Source organism: Polypterus senegalus, chromosome 10 (assembly GCF_016835505.1).
Source record: "Polypterus senegalus isolate Bchr_013 chromosome 10, ASM1683550v1, whole genome shotgun sequence".
Classification (NCBI taxonomy): domain Eukaryota; kingdom Metazoa; phylum Chordata; class Cladistia; order Polypteriformes; family Polypteridae; genus Polypterus; species Polypterus senegalus.
The window spans coordinates 42,134,703-42,149,891 of NC_053163.1; the positions used below are offsets into that span (position 1 = coordinate 42,134,703).

Genomic DNA, 15,189 nt, shown 5'->3' on the forward strand with positions numbered 1-15,189 from the left:
CTCAGACTGTCCAGGAGCTCAGTGATGCCCTGGTCCAGATCTGGGAGGAGATCCCCACAACACCATCTGTCATCTCATTAGAAGCATGCACCGATGTTGTCAGGCATGTATACAAGAACACAGGGGCCATACAAAGTGCTGCATAATTTTGAGTTGCTGCAATTCAATTTTGGCAAAATGGACTAGCCTGCCACATCATTTTTTCACTCTGATTTTTGGGGCGTCTTTGAATTCAGGGCTCTGTAGGTTGATCATTTTCATTTCCATCAAACGATGTGGCATCCTTTCATTCTTAGCACATTACCCAGTCTATATCAGTATAGATATCCAGGAGGATTTCTTTTTCCCATTGAGATCTGATGTGTTTTCAAAGTGTTCCTTCAATTTTTTGGAGTAGTTTATTTATATGTATATACACAGTATATATATATATGTATATATATATATATATATATAATTTTTAATGTAGGTAGATCATTTCGACCCGGTCATTTTAAAAGTAGCTCGCAAGCCGAAAAAGTGTGGGCACCCCTGCTGTAGAATATTTGACACACCTTAGCAAACAAGGACCAGAAATGCTCAATATACAGAAAGGGGTGCAATTGAATATTAGGTATATTACATAAATGTTACGTAAATAGTAATCATACTAATATCAATAATTCTTAAGACTTGCGTATCCTAGAACTGAAGGTTTAACTTCGGTAGTGTATGCAAATTTTAAAACAGTAGTCTCTTTGTTGTCCGGCTATAGTGTGCCTTATCAAATGTAGGCTGCTGTTTCATTAGAATTTTTAAACAAACATCCTAAGATATTTTCATAAATTTGACAAACACAATTCAGTAAAGCCTACACTTAAGTCTAAGTGAACTCAATGAAACTGGGCTGACACAAAACTGTATTTGTGTTTATTAAAATCCCACGTCTCTCCAGCGCTTTTCCAGATTTTGTATCTTTTTTAACCGCTAATCATAAACGACGGGTTGTAAAACAGCGGTATAATCGCAATAATGCACTCGATTAAGTGCTATACCGTAAAATATTGGCACGGGTATGCTTCAGTCGCAGGTGTATAGCACCCCGTCTCGCGTGTAATTGCTCAATAAAACTACAAAGTGTACGACACATTCAAAGTTTCTCCTTGACTCCCGCCTTCTTTTTTAAATATCGGATAGGCAATTGGCTTAAGTACAAAAATGATTGACCGCTAACCCTAGTTGGTAATTTGCTGAATGATCACGTGACGGACAGTACTATTCTAATATATGATTGGCGGAAGAAGTGAGTGACGGAAAAATATAACATATGATTGGTTAAAGTTTGACTAGGTTACCACACGCGCCCATTTTACTCCGCGCTGTATCTGCGTAGCAGTATTTGTTTGCTTATGCTTATCTGCGCAAATGCGGATGCGATCGCATGTCACGTCACTCATTTCCTAGTGTAGTTCGCAGTATTCATATGTTAGCAACTCAAATGTACTTTGTATCCATTTGTGATGTCAAACGTTTAATTAGTTAATGAGCGCATAAGGCAGAAGTGTTAGTCTTATGTACATAGCAATGTATGATCCAGCATAATTCCGAACACGACCTTCGGAATCATTTTTCGAAAAGGCTGTAGCTCTGGCTTTGAAGAAGTACAACAGGTTTGTTGGTTAAACTTTTTTTTTTGCTTATACACTATACCATACTTTTTGTCTATTAACGTGTGCCCGTGCTGTAATGATAATTTCTTTTTTTCTGTATGTGTCTTTCAATTAGGCATTTCTTTTACGGCGAATTATTTTATTTTGTTACAAAACTGTAGTCAGCCACTTGTGTACGACTCTGAACAGTTAGAAATGTTAAGCTAGTACTAAAAGGTTAGAACCAGACTGTATTTATATTGGGTACAAAAAGGGTGTAGTCAAATGTATAAAATGTTGCTAATAAACGCTCACAATAAGATATGTAGTATAGCTTGTAGTTATGGAACAAAATTTCTCTGTAAAGATCGATATTAAAGGACTCCTCACTTCAAACTCATGAGTTGGAATTTCATGTCGGGTATTGCAAGTTTTATTATCGTTTTTTTAACGTTTCAAGCTGCTGCACGATTGTTACTAGATTTTACGGTACATAGAAATCGCAATGCGTTTTTAGTATAATGAAGACTTTGTTGTCTCGGCAAATCAAATACATTACCAGCTGTTTGATCGTTTATGGTCATTCAAATACTGCATTCTCTTCTACTTGTCGGCTTTGTCTTTTTCCCCCCAAAGACTGAGCTGTTTGTACAGAGAAAACACTTACTTTTATGTCATATATTGTAACTCAGTCTGATGCTGAGGAAACACTCCAATGGATTTTATTCTGTCCCATAAGGAAGTGACCTACTCACTGGTAAATTTTCAAGTAGTGATCCAATTTCAGTTTACTTATTGTTACAGATAATATTTTTCACTATGATGTGAAACAGCGTCTGTACAGTGTAAACATATTGCATAAAGCAGGTTCTAAAATTCATATTATATAGTCATGAAATGCAACAGCAAAACTTTTGAATTTTTTTTTTTTAATGGTAGGAGTAGGGAAAGGCAACAATGAGCATGGTCTGAGCATAACCGGATGAGGAGGCATAGGTCTGAGCTATTTGTTAATTAATGAAAGAAAAGAAAGTGTTTTATAAATGAGTAGCTCAAAGATTTGAACTTTGAAAATAAAATGTTCAAGTTCAAGTTTATTGTCATGTGCCCAGCAAGGAGACACGTTTCCCTGTACAATGAAATTCTTTCTTTGCTCTCCACACCAAATAAAGCCAACGCATAAAGATAAACATAAATAATAAGTAGCAGATAGATAATTAGTAACAGAGGCAGCATAAAGTATAAAAACAGAATAAAAGAATGTGACCCCTACACAAACTTTGATGTAAAAATGTGTACAATATTCACAACATTTTTTGAGCCATGGCAAAATAAATTTGAGACGCTAAACTTTGGTAATCAATATATATGTGATTGTGTGTGTGTGTGTGTGTGTATATATAATAAACTGCTCAAAAAATTAATGAAACACTTTGAAAATGCATCAGATCTCAATGGGGAAAAATATTACTGGATATCTATACTGATACGGACTGGGTAAATTGTTAGGAACAAAGGATGCCACATCATTTGATGGAAATGAATTTTATCAACCTACAGAGGGCTGAATTCAAAGACGCCCCAAAAATCAAAGTAAAAAAAAATGATGTGGCAGACTAGTCCAGTTTGCCCAAATTTCATTGCAGCAACTCAAAATCCTACACAGTAATTTGTATGGCCCCCACGTGCTTGTATGCATGCCTGACAAAGACGGGGGGGTGTCCTGGCGGATCTCCTCCCAGATCTGGACCAGGGCATCACTGAGCTTCTGGACAGTCTGAGGTGCAACCTGGTGGCGTCAGATGGACCGAAACAATGTCCCAGAGGTGTTCCATTGGATTTAGGTCAGGTGAGTGTGAAGGCCAGTCAATGGTATCAATTCCTTCATCCTCCAGGAACAGCCTGCATACTCTCGCCACATGAGGCCGGGCATTGTTGTGCACCAGGAGGAACCCAGGACCAACTGCACCAGCACAGGGTCTGACAATGGGTCCAAGGATTTCATCCTAATACCTAATGGCAGTCAAGGTGCTGTTGTCCAGCCTGTAGAGGTCTGTATGTACCTCCCCAGACCATCACTGACCCACCACAAAACCAGTCATGCAGAACAATGTTACAGGCAGCAAAACATTCTCCATGGCTTCTCCAGACCCTTTCATGTCTGTCACATGTGCTCAGGGTGAACCTGCTCTCTTCTGTGAAAAGCACAGGGCGGCAGTGGTGGACCTGTCAATTCTGGTATTCTTTGGCAAATGCGAATCGAGCTCCACGGGGCCCACTAGAGAGTGTGTGTGTGTATGTGTTTGCATGTGTATATATACATATAATTTTAGTATGTTTGTATTTTTTTAACTAATATACAGTATTTTGAACTAATACTGTAGGTGAACTTACACATATATTTATTTCTTTGTCAAATGTACAGTACACACCCAAAATTCACGGGAGTTGCGTTCCTAGAGCACCCGTGAATTGTGAAAAACCACTACTTTTGGATGTGGTTAAAAAATGCCTTTTAAATGCCTGTTTTTATAGTTTTGACCCTAAATACAGTATGCCCCCAAAGCACTTTAATTTCGTTGCAACCTCAGCTTAATACATTAATACATTACCTAAAAAATTACCTTGATACATTACCTAAAACAGAATGTACACCCGTATATTGTACAGTACTGTATTGCTCTGCTATGTCTACCGCGGTGAAGAATGTAAAATACCGATGTTACCGCTATATGTACTATAATTCATGCATGAGCGTTTTCTTTGTTATAAGTAGAGTAAATACATAATAATTTCATTTAATTAAAATACAGTAAAATGTACGGGTACTCGCCAATCATGAATGATATTGTTGATGATGATGAAGTAGCTGTCCAGTATGATGCAGAGGATTTAAAACTCCTCGGGTGGCGCTTCTTCTTCAGGTGCTTCAGGAGGAGTCGTATCTTTGTATGGGTCTTCTTCTGGTGGGGTTTCGTGCTGGCTTTTCTTTATAGGTTTCAGGAACATTGTGATAGGAAGTTGCTACATTGTCTCCTGTAGCGAACTGCTGGTACAATTTCTGTGCTCTCTCACAGATGATGTTACCGTCCAATGGGATGTTCTTCCTGCAGTCAGTGATCCACAGTGCCAAGGCTGATTCCATCCTGATGATATTTTTATTCCTTACGGTCGTTACCATTTTGGCACTATCACTGAAACTTATAGATACGGTACTCCAGATCGTTGCTTTGTTCTTTATGTAGCATACAGTGTTTTCATTAATGTCATAGTGGAGTGCTACTGCAGCATAACTTTTTAGTTCCCGAAGCAAATCCAGTAGTTCAACCTTCCCCTGGAGTGTTTTAAACTTCTTCTGGCACTTAGGCTCAGTTCCTTAGCAGGTGCACGACGATTCGACAACATCGTGTGCGTTTATGAATAACAAAACAATAAAAATGTGGAAAACACGAGGACACTCACCTGGAGATGCGTCACAAAGCAGCAGTCAATCATCAGCAAGGAGAAATGAATAACGCTTTCGGATTGGCTACTTTCACCATCCCAAACCGCAGTGGTAAACCCCCTCACCTGGAGACGCGGCACATGGCAGCAATCAATCAGCAGCAAGGAGAAATGAATAATGCTCTCGGATTGGCTACTTTCACCAACCCAAACCACGTTTCCCTCAGCGGTTGTTTCCTGTTCTGTCCACTGCAAAAGTATTGCCACAAAAAAAGCCATAAAAAATTGCGGAGGATATTTGCACTTTCCACTAACAATTAATAGTTGGTTTCTAAGAAAAAATCCGTGAACCCTGAACCGCAACTTCGCAGGGTCTACTGTATTATGAACATTAAGGGCAAAATTAGTCATACAAAAATAAAATGACAAATTCTTTATAGTATTTGTCACCTTTTTCTGAATTTTTTTCACATGAAACAGCCAGCAGCCACCCAGTATTATGTCTACGAAGACTACTAAATGTAGTACTATTACTTAAAAAAGTGATTGCACCAGTTCTAATAACTATAAACCTGTAAGCTTAGCATATATCACGGGTAAAGTAATGTAAGTAATTATTAAAGAAATGACTGAGCAGCATCTGTCAAGTTGCAGTATATTGGTTAACGCTGGGAGAAAATAGTGTCAAACTAAAAAGTAGAATTCAATGAGTAAGTATCCAAAGCATTTAATATGCGGAACACATATAATAATACTAGCTGATTACCCAGTGGCTTCGCTCACTGAGTGCAACGGAAAAAAATAAAATGCAGTATTTATAAAATAAGTTTAATTACCAATTTTATTTTTCAACAAATAAAGAGCATTTACAGTAACAAAGAAATCAACATAAACAACATTATTAACATCATTATCATATGAGAATATGAAGTAATATATAAGAAGCACATTGCATATAAATATAAATAATTAAACAGTAAAACATTTTGATAAGAGAATTTGAATGACATATAAGAAGCGTATAAATTATTAAACAGTAAAACATTAACATTTAAGAAGTAAAGATACATTGAGTACTACTGCAGTGCTTTTGGGTAAACTACAGTTTTTGTTTGCCCATTAGGTGCATAAATGTATACATTTTTTGGTGTACCCACCCGAGAACACGCTACCTATAACTGACTGTGGGAGAAGCATGGATTTTCTAAATTGATTCCTACAACTTTAAGTGATTGGCCTTGTGCTGTATTTATTGTAATTGCAAATGCAAGGCGGACCAGAAATTGTAGCCTTTTGAAGTCAAATGGCATGTCCCCAGGGATGAGCGGGATACGTGGTATGAAAACACTATTCCCTCTACCGGCATTTGTCAAGATTGGTGTATTATAATATGTTCTGTGGTCATATGTAATTTCCGTGTTTTGACAGATCTTCTATAAACAATTGACACATACATAGTAGTGCATATAATAACATATCACAGATACAGACATTTATTAAAATATCATTAAATAATTACTTGCCAAATAGGTGTTTACTTCTTTTCAATATCAGTAAAATAACTCTCACACAAATAATAACAATTTGTAAAGACGATATAAAAACTGGCATCCACAAACGAAGTGATTAGTTCCCAGTACCTACACCGTTTTTATATAAAATGTAAGTGCTAGTTACACTGTTTCCGGTCATACACACATAGTATATTATAATATGTTCTGTGATCATACGTAATTTCCATTTCAAACGTAAAAAGAATGTTATATATTTAGATGTAACATGTTTTTTTATATTAAAAAAAAGGTTTAGTTGCTTTTTTCTTTCCTGATCTGCTCTCCTATTTATCCATAGTCATTTCACTTAGCTGCGCGCTCTGTCTCTCTCATAGCATTGCTATCAACTTGCTCTCATTCGCTCAGTCCTCTAATACATTGTGAACTTATTGTTTCTTCTCTCCATTTCAGCCAAGACCACTTTTGCCATTTTCCACAAGTCATTTTTAAATCTTCTGAGGAATCGCCACAAGGTTCCTGACTAAAAACATCATCCTAGTGCAGTTTTCTCTAAAATGAAATTCTATAAATCCAGTGTAGCTGCAGGTGTACATATCATCCCCATCTTAATTGTATTTCTCTGATTTTAACAGAAATACCTGCTTGCTTGGTAATTGAAACTATCAAACATTTTTTTCTTAAAAGTATCTGTGTGTAGCAACAAAAATTTAAGCAAACACTTTAATTATATACATTGATTTAACATTCTGTGTAAAGAAAGCAAGCAGCTATGTACTGTAACAGAAAGAGGAGTCAAAGGAGTCCCATAGAAGAGTTGCCAACTGGGCTAACCTGTTTACTATTAAGGTTCAAAAATTGATATGAATCATATAACACCACTTCAACCTGGCTATCAAAAAATGTGTATCTTTTCTAAAAGATAATGTTACCTGAGCAGGTATTCTGTTTTTATTTCCTAACCCAGCTCCTAAAGTTGCTCAGCAGGCAAGAATGAATAAAAGTAACAAGCAGCAAAAAAAAAAAAAAAATATAAAATGCTGAAGTTAAAATAACCTATCCACCCACAAAAGACAAATTATTCGGTTTGTTCCTGGAAAAAGAAAGGTTAAGCAGAAAGACAAGTAAACGAGATGCATGTGGTGGTGTATATATTCAATATTTTTCTTCTCACTATTTTGTCTGTACTGCGTATGGAAATGATCTTGCAATGCCAACTGAATGATGAAAAACACGACTGGTGAGAGGCTTATTATTTTATTGATCTCTCTCAAGTTCTCAAGCTCCTGACACTGCATAGTGACAGTAAATACAGTAGTCTACAGTCCACTAATAGTATGTTAATCTGTATGCAAAATGAGAAGAAAAAGAAGTTTATGACTGTATTCTAGGGCTGTTAAATTACCCAAAAATTAGGGTTTGAGTATTCAGATTTTAAAAAAGAATATACTCAAATGTGTGTGAATGCAGCTTAAATATTCTGTGTGTTGCATATACATTTGAGCATATGCTTTTTATATTGCTTATTAACATGTTTATGATATGGTTGTTTAAAATAAGAAAGGAAAAACTACAGCCTCTGAGTGAATGTGACCCTTGAAAATGCAGCCTTTGACAAAATTAGGATTATCGGCTGACGCCAAGTAATGAGATCAAAGATAGTGCAAATCAGAAACAAATAAGTGCAGATAAAATTGCTCTTGAATGCTTAATGATGTTAAACGTAATAAAAAAATGCAACTGTTCTTCAGTAAAAAAGCTGTGTGGGATACAAACCAACTTCTCAGCACAATTACACCATTTTAGTATTATCAGGTTAGGCATGCATAAATAACAGATGGGACTGAAGTCAACTCTGTTTCCATTTTTCCTCCTCTGCAGTGTTGTTCTTTTTTTTATATTTACATTATCGTCATTAATATTTGTATTTGTTCTCATGGTTTATTTGTAAAGCATTTCGTGCTTATGAATTATGCACTGTTGCCTATAAGACATAAACGAATGAGATACTCAAGCATAACCCTTCACAAAAATGTACTTCTGAGTGTACACAAAGTGACAAAATCAGAAAGAAAGCCGAGCCAGTGACATGTCTCCCTGCTGGTAACCCATATAAGACACACTGAGAAAATCACCTGTAGCTTTTCAAATACTTTAATATTATTTTTGCCAGCTATACATCTTTTTGCTCTTGGAGGTCAGAATAACTGTAACTGCCTGTATTTTTTTTATTCAGATGAGCTATTGTGAGCCTGCGCATGTTCCACAAAAGAAACACGTGAAGGTAATTTGCATTGCATCATTACAACATTGAAACATTAGGGAAACAATGTGACAAAAGCAGATAATTTATCCCAACAAGTTTGTCTGTCCCATTCACCTAGATTGTCCAACCTAATATCCAGATATTAATGTCCCCACAGTCCTGGGGCCTCATGTATAAACAGTACGTTCGTAGAAAGATATTGCATACGCCCATTTCCACGCTCACATCGCGATGTATAAACAGTAAACTTGGCGTAAAGCCGCTCACATTCTCACGCCAGCTCAAACCATAGCGTACAGAAGTTTTCAGTTTGGTTTTGCAAACTGGGGTCACCCAGGGTCAAAGCAGTGCTACTGTTCCTGGGTGGCTTCCCTTTATTGTTTGGATTCACATCTTTTATGCGGCTTTATACTGTAAATACACTGACAGTAAATGCATATCATTTTTTTAGTTTAAAGCATCTGATTGTAATCAACCTGTAACCATATAATGGTGCACGGAATGGCCAAACTATTCCAAATACTATAGCTGCTTTAGCGTTGTTTCTCTCAGTGCACAACTTAGTATTTTAATCCACTGTACCTGAGTGTGGAAGTACAGCTCTACAGTAGCTGACAGGAAAGCTCTACAGCAGATTGTGTCAAGAGCAGAGATAATTTATTGGGGTACAGCTTCTAGTACATGCTGCCTCAGCCTTGTGCACACTCTATTTGAACTACTCCCATTTGACAAACACTTCGGGTCCTTTCCTGCATGATCCTCGCAGTTCAGAAACCGTTTAATCCCGAGAGCTCTAAACGCACTCTATTAGTCCTGCAAGTGCTCCCGGTAGAACTTTTTGTACTTATAAGTACAATTACCTCGCTGTAAACTTGCATTACAGTTGTAATATTACACAACCTGAGCCACTTATGCTTTCCTATTGTATATTTTTCATTGTTTTTTATCATATTATTATTGTTTTTGTTGTTGTTATTTTACTATTTTATAGGAAAATAAGCTTATGGAGGATTTGCATATTGAATCTCATTGTACCATACAATAACAATAAAGGAATTCAATTCAATAGAAGAGAGCACATATTTACAGATAATGACGACTGGATTCTAAGTCAATTTAGATTTCTAGGCGCTATCTTCTTGGAGCTCTTGATATAATTTCTTTCTGATGAAATGCAGTAAACTATATATACACTCACCTAAAGGATTATTAGGAACACCATACTAATATGGTGTTTGACCCCCTTTCGCCTTCAGAACTGCCTTAATTCTACATGGCATTGATTCAACAAGGTCCTGAAATGTGTTGGCCCATATTGATAGGATAGCATCTTGCAGTTGATGGAGATTTGTGGGATGTACATCCAGGGCACGAAGCTCCTGTTCCACCACATCCCAATGATGCTCTATTAGGTTGAGATCTGGTGACTGTGGGGGCCATTTTAGTACAGTGAACTCATTGTCATGTTCAAGAAACCAATTTGAAATGATTCGAGCTTTGTGACATGGTGCATTATCCTGCTGGAAGTAGCCATCAGAGGATGGGTACATGGTGGTCATGAAGGGATGGACATGGTCAGAAACAATGCTCAGGTAGCCTGTGGCATTTAAACGATGCCCAATTGGCACTAAGGGGCCTAAAGTGTGCCAAGAAAACATCCCCCACACCATTACACCACCACCACCAGCCTGCACAGTGGTAACAAGGCATGATGGATCCATGTTCTCATTCTATTTACGCCAAATTCTGACTCTACCATTTGAATGTCTCAACAGAAATCGAGACTCATCAGACCAGGCAACATTTTTCCAGTCTTCAACTTTCCAATTTTGGTGAGCTTGTGCAAATTGTAGCCTCTTTTTCCTAATAGTAGTGGAGATTAGTGGTACCCGGTGGGGTCTTCTGCTGTTGTAGCCCATCCGCCTCAAGGTTGTGCGTGTTGTGGCTTCACAAATGCTTTGCTGCATACCTCGGTTGTAACGAGTGGTTATTTCAGTCAAAGTTGCTCTTCTATCAGATTGAATCAGTCGGCCCATTCTCCTCTGACCTCTAGCATCAACAAGGCATTTTTGCCCACAGGACTGCCGCATACTAGATGTTTTTTCCCTTTTCACACCATTCTTTGTAAACCCTAGAAATGGTTGTGCGTGAAAATCCCAGTAACTGAGCAGATTGTGAAATACTCAGACCGGCCCGTCTGGCACCAACAACCATGCCACGCTCAAAATTGCTTAAATCACCTTTCTTTCCCATTCTGACATTCAGTTTGGAGTTCAGGAGATTGTCTTGACCAGGACCACACCCCTAAATGCATTGAAGCAACTGCCATGTGATTGGTTGATTAGATAATTGCATTAATGAGAAATTGAACAGGTGTTCCTAATAATCCTTTAGGTGAGTATATATATATATATATATATATATATATATATATATATATATATATATATATATATATTATACCGATACATTATTTAAATGAAGTTAAAAATGTATACTTTTATTAAACGTGTGGGAACGGTGGACAGCTGTAGCAATGAACTGGTGCCCCGTTCAGGGATTGTTCCTGACTCGCGCTGTATGCTTCCTGGGATTGGTTCAACTCTGGAAGAATAGATGGATGTAATAATTAAACATGTACTACGAAGATATTTCAGGTTCCTTTTGAAGAGTCAGCGTTCTAAGCTTACAGATGGCTTGACTTTTATTAAAAAGATGATTGTGTGGTGAGTGATTACTTGGAGAAAGAAAAGGAAGGACAGGAATTCGGGGTTAGTATGCTTGAAAGAGATAGTACTGCTAAAATAAATTATTTCATCGAGGGACGCTCACAGCGCAGCAAGCATCTTGCAGGAGGCAGGAACAATCTCTGGATGGGGTGCCAGCTCGTTGCTACCATTGCGCCACTGTGGCCCCATGTTTAATACATGCTTTAATTCATTTCATCATGACAATGATATCAAGTATACATCTTAGTATTTAAATTGTTCAGAGAGCTGTAGTATCACAAATGTATTGAATTCTGTGTCCTGTCCGGAGGAAGAGAAAGCCCGTTTAAGAAGCAAGTAGTGATTCACACACACAAAGCAAAGAAAACATAGAATATGAAGCATTTAACGTGATACTTTAGTTACGATTGGATTTGAGAAACTAGTAAATTAAAAGATTTTAAGATTAAGTTTATGACATTCTACTTTAATGACAAAATAAACTACATGATTAAAGTTGAGATTTCAAGGTTTTTTTTCCCCCCACTGTTTTTTCTTTTCTCTGTACTCTAATAAGCTTCCATATGACACTCAGATGGTGGGCTACAACTTGCCTTTTCACGGCGAATACGATATCTGAAAACTTTTTTTTATTTCTGAACATGAACTTTTGATCAACTTCCTTTTGTTGTTTATACACTGCTTAAACCAACAAATAGTATGTTTTTCCTTGTCTCCACTTGGCATTCGCTTATATTCATCTTTTTCCCTGTGCTTTTGCCATTGTCTTTTCGCTATATGTATATTGATTTGCATATTCAAAGAGGCTTAATTCTGGGATGAGTCTGGGTGGGGTGGCAGGTGTGTGCACGAGCGTTCTATTTCACGCTGACCGGGATTTATGTAGCGGAAGTGTGTGGAAGTTGGCTTACACGCGATTTTCTTCATCTGAATTTTTTTGTGTGCATACATATTTTGACTTTTGTCCGTACGCCATGTTTTAGTGTGAATTCTAAACACACAATTATGCATGACGCCCCTGCTCTCCGTCACAGTACTTTATTCCATCTGACTACAGTTTTTTTGTGAATATATTCTTTATAAAATTTGTGCAAAATGTGCCCCTTGCAAGTTTCCAGCCATGTCCCTATGTAAGTAACAACTGGTATCTACTGTGTTCATTTTTAACACTTAATGCTCCCTCTTAACCTCTTTTTGCTTAAACAGAAACTGTTTAATTCCTACATATAATAGTTTACATTTGCTTGCATAAATTTAATCTGTCATAAATCTACCGCAGCCTGTATGCTGTCCGAGTCTGTCTCTAACAGTTTATATGAGCAGTACAAATATTAAAGATCCACTTACCAGATTTTGCCCTGAGTCAAAGATCCAGAGAATTGCAATCCAATGAGCAAATAAACACAGAACAGAACTATCTCCAAAACAGTGTTGCAAAACTTTAAGAACTATGTGCAAAGTAAGCATTGCAGTTTTAATAAGAAAAATCATGCCTTCTGCTTTTTAATCAAGCCTTTAAAACTTGGCACAAAGTTATGATAGTCAACCAAACAGACTCATGGAAGTGGTCATTAGCAAATCTATTGTGGTATTTGTTTTACAGCAGGTTCATAGTTGATAATTCATATCAGTACGTCAATGCAAACATGGTGAGGATCTGAAGGGACATTTGCTGCAGTAAATAATCTTTGTCCAGGAAGTGACAGAGTCACAGTGAGCTTCTTTCAGAGGAAAGTTTTCTTTGAGATCAAATAACTCCATTTGCAACGAAGCAGCACTTGACCCATTGACAGACTTTCTGTGTTTCCATGGAGAATTCTGTAACACTTTCTACTGCAAATATGTTTTCAATGAACAGTAGGGCTTGTTTTCCCAGGCTGAAATCTTCAAACAAGTTTTAAAATTTTCTGTCAATTTTTCCAGAAATTCAGCTTAATTCTGATGGTGATGTTTTTATTTTGTCTGTGCCAAATGTTTTCTGGCAGGAACTGTGCCTTCCTGTATATTAAACACCTCCAGTTTTCTCTGGAAAGAACACACTGCTGGCATTAGTTTATATACCCTAGAGCCTGACATTTAGGTCAGTGAAGTGGGGTTTTCTAATGGTCCAGAAAGCAATGGCTTTCGTTGTCTTTTCTTTCTACATGAAATAAACTGGTTAACTGTTGCATTGTTTTGTTGAGACAGAAAATGTAGCAGTTCTGTTTGAGTGACCCAGAAATGTTCAATACCCAGCCTCTGCTGAGACATGAACATTATTTTGAAGGAGTAAATCATCAAATGCTTTTCCAACTTCTGTCAGGAATATGCACTTTAAACAGTGCTGCAGTGCAGATGATGCTTTCGGGTAACTGACAAGTTTAATCATTGATGTCATAACATCTGTGTACATTTCTTGTAGACTGGTACACAAAACTGCCTGTTGGATGGTTAAGTGGTAGAATATCGGGTCTGGGATATAATCCTTCAAGCTTTTCACCAATCCCTTCTTTCTTCCTGTCATGAATGATGTTCCACTAGTAGCTTTTGACCCACATGTTTCAGGTCAACCTTTCTGTCAATCAGCATCTGCATTATTGGTTCATAAGGGTCTTCCCTACTCATGTGGCCATGAAGAGCTTTCAGACTTAAGACATCCTTACAAATCTCTGCCTTTTCTTCATCATAAAATCTAATAAAGACAATCAATAGTGTGTTATCTGTGATGTCCATTTATTCCTCCACACCTAGTGAAAGTAATTTTCCCTTTTTAATGGTTTATTTAAGTGGCTAATATAAACTGTTCAGTATTTCAGTACATAATGTTACCCTGCATTTTGAACAAGGTGTTTGACTTATTTTTTGCTGTCATTTCGTCCTTTTTTCCTTTAAGCATAGTTTGTTATCACTTCACTCATATATTATTTTACTATTTTGGCACCGGGGAAGGGTTTCTTAACACTAGAATCCCTGAAGTCTACGAAAAATGTCATAATGGTGGGCCACGTTAAATTCATTCACATCTCATCATCAGCGTATTTGCTTTGCAAATGTGTCAATCAGCAGCCTGCTATCCCATTCACCCATTGACACAGCTGAAATTCTTCCAGCTCAAGTATGTTTATCTGGGCGTGAGGTGCCTGGAGTTGTATAGGGTAAATAATATATCATTATTTGGAATTCATATGTGTGTCATGTCTACAAAGATCTGGGTAAATGTAAGATGATTGGAAATGTGAGGAAGAAATGTTGAACACATTACTGAAACAGAAACTTTTTTCATGTTTCAACTCCAGGAACCTCACTCCCAGATCAGGAGTTTTGAGCTGGGAGAACATTTTTCCAGAACTGGGCTCTGTTGAGGGGTGGGGATGGGATAGCATGCTGCCTGTGCTGATCGGCACATTTACAAAACAAAAGATACTGATGAGGAGCAGTGCAAAGGAATTTAAGGTGGCCTGGGATTGTGAGGTTTTTTTTTGGTAGGCTTTAGAGATTCTAGTGTTAAATCCTCCAAAATAATATCAGGTCAAGTTTCAAAAGTCTCTAAAGGCCTACTGTCTACCTTACTACTTGGTAACATTTCATGTGTCTGTAGTTCTCTGTGTGAAGAAAAACTTCATAATGTCTGT

The 15,189-nt window shown here is 37.3% G+C and overlaps 1 protein-coding gene across 1 annotated transcript in view; it reads left to right on the plus strand.

The window, feature by feature from the left end:
• Positions 1-1,387: 1,387 nt before the first annotated feature.
• The window catches only part of tmlhe (trimethyllysine hydroxylase, epsilon), a 116,784-nt gene continuing 102,982 nt past the window's right edge, over positions 1,388-15,189 (plus strand). Inside the window, exon 1 of the mRNA XM_039765767.1 lies at positions 1,388-1,649. The gene's annotated coding sequence lies outside the window, so the exon portion shown is untranslated. The remainder of the gene's footprint in view (positions 1,650-15,189) is intronic.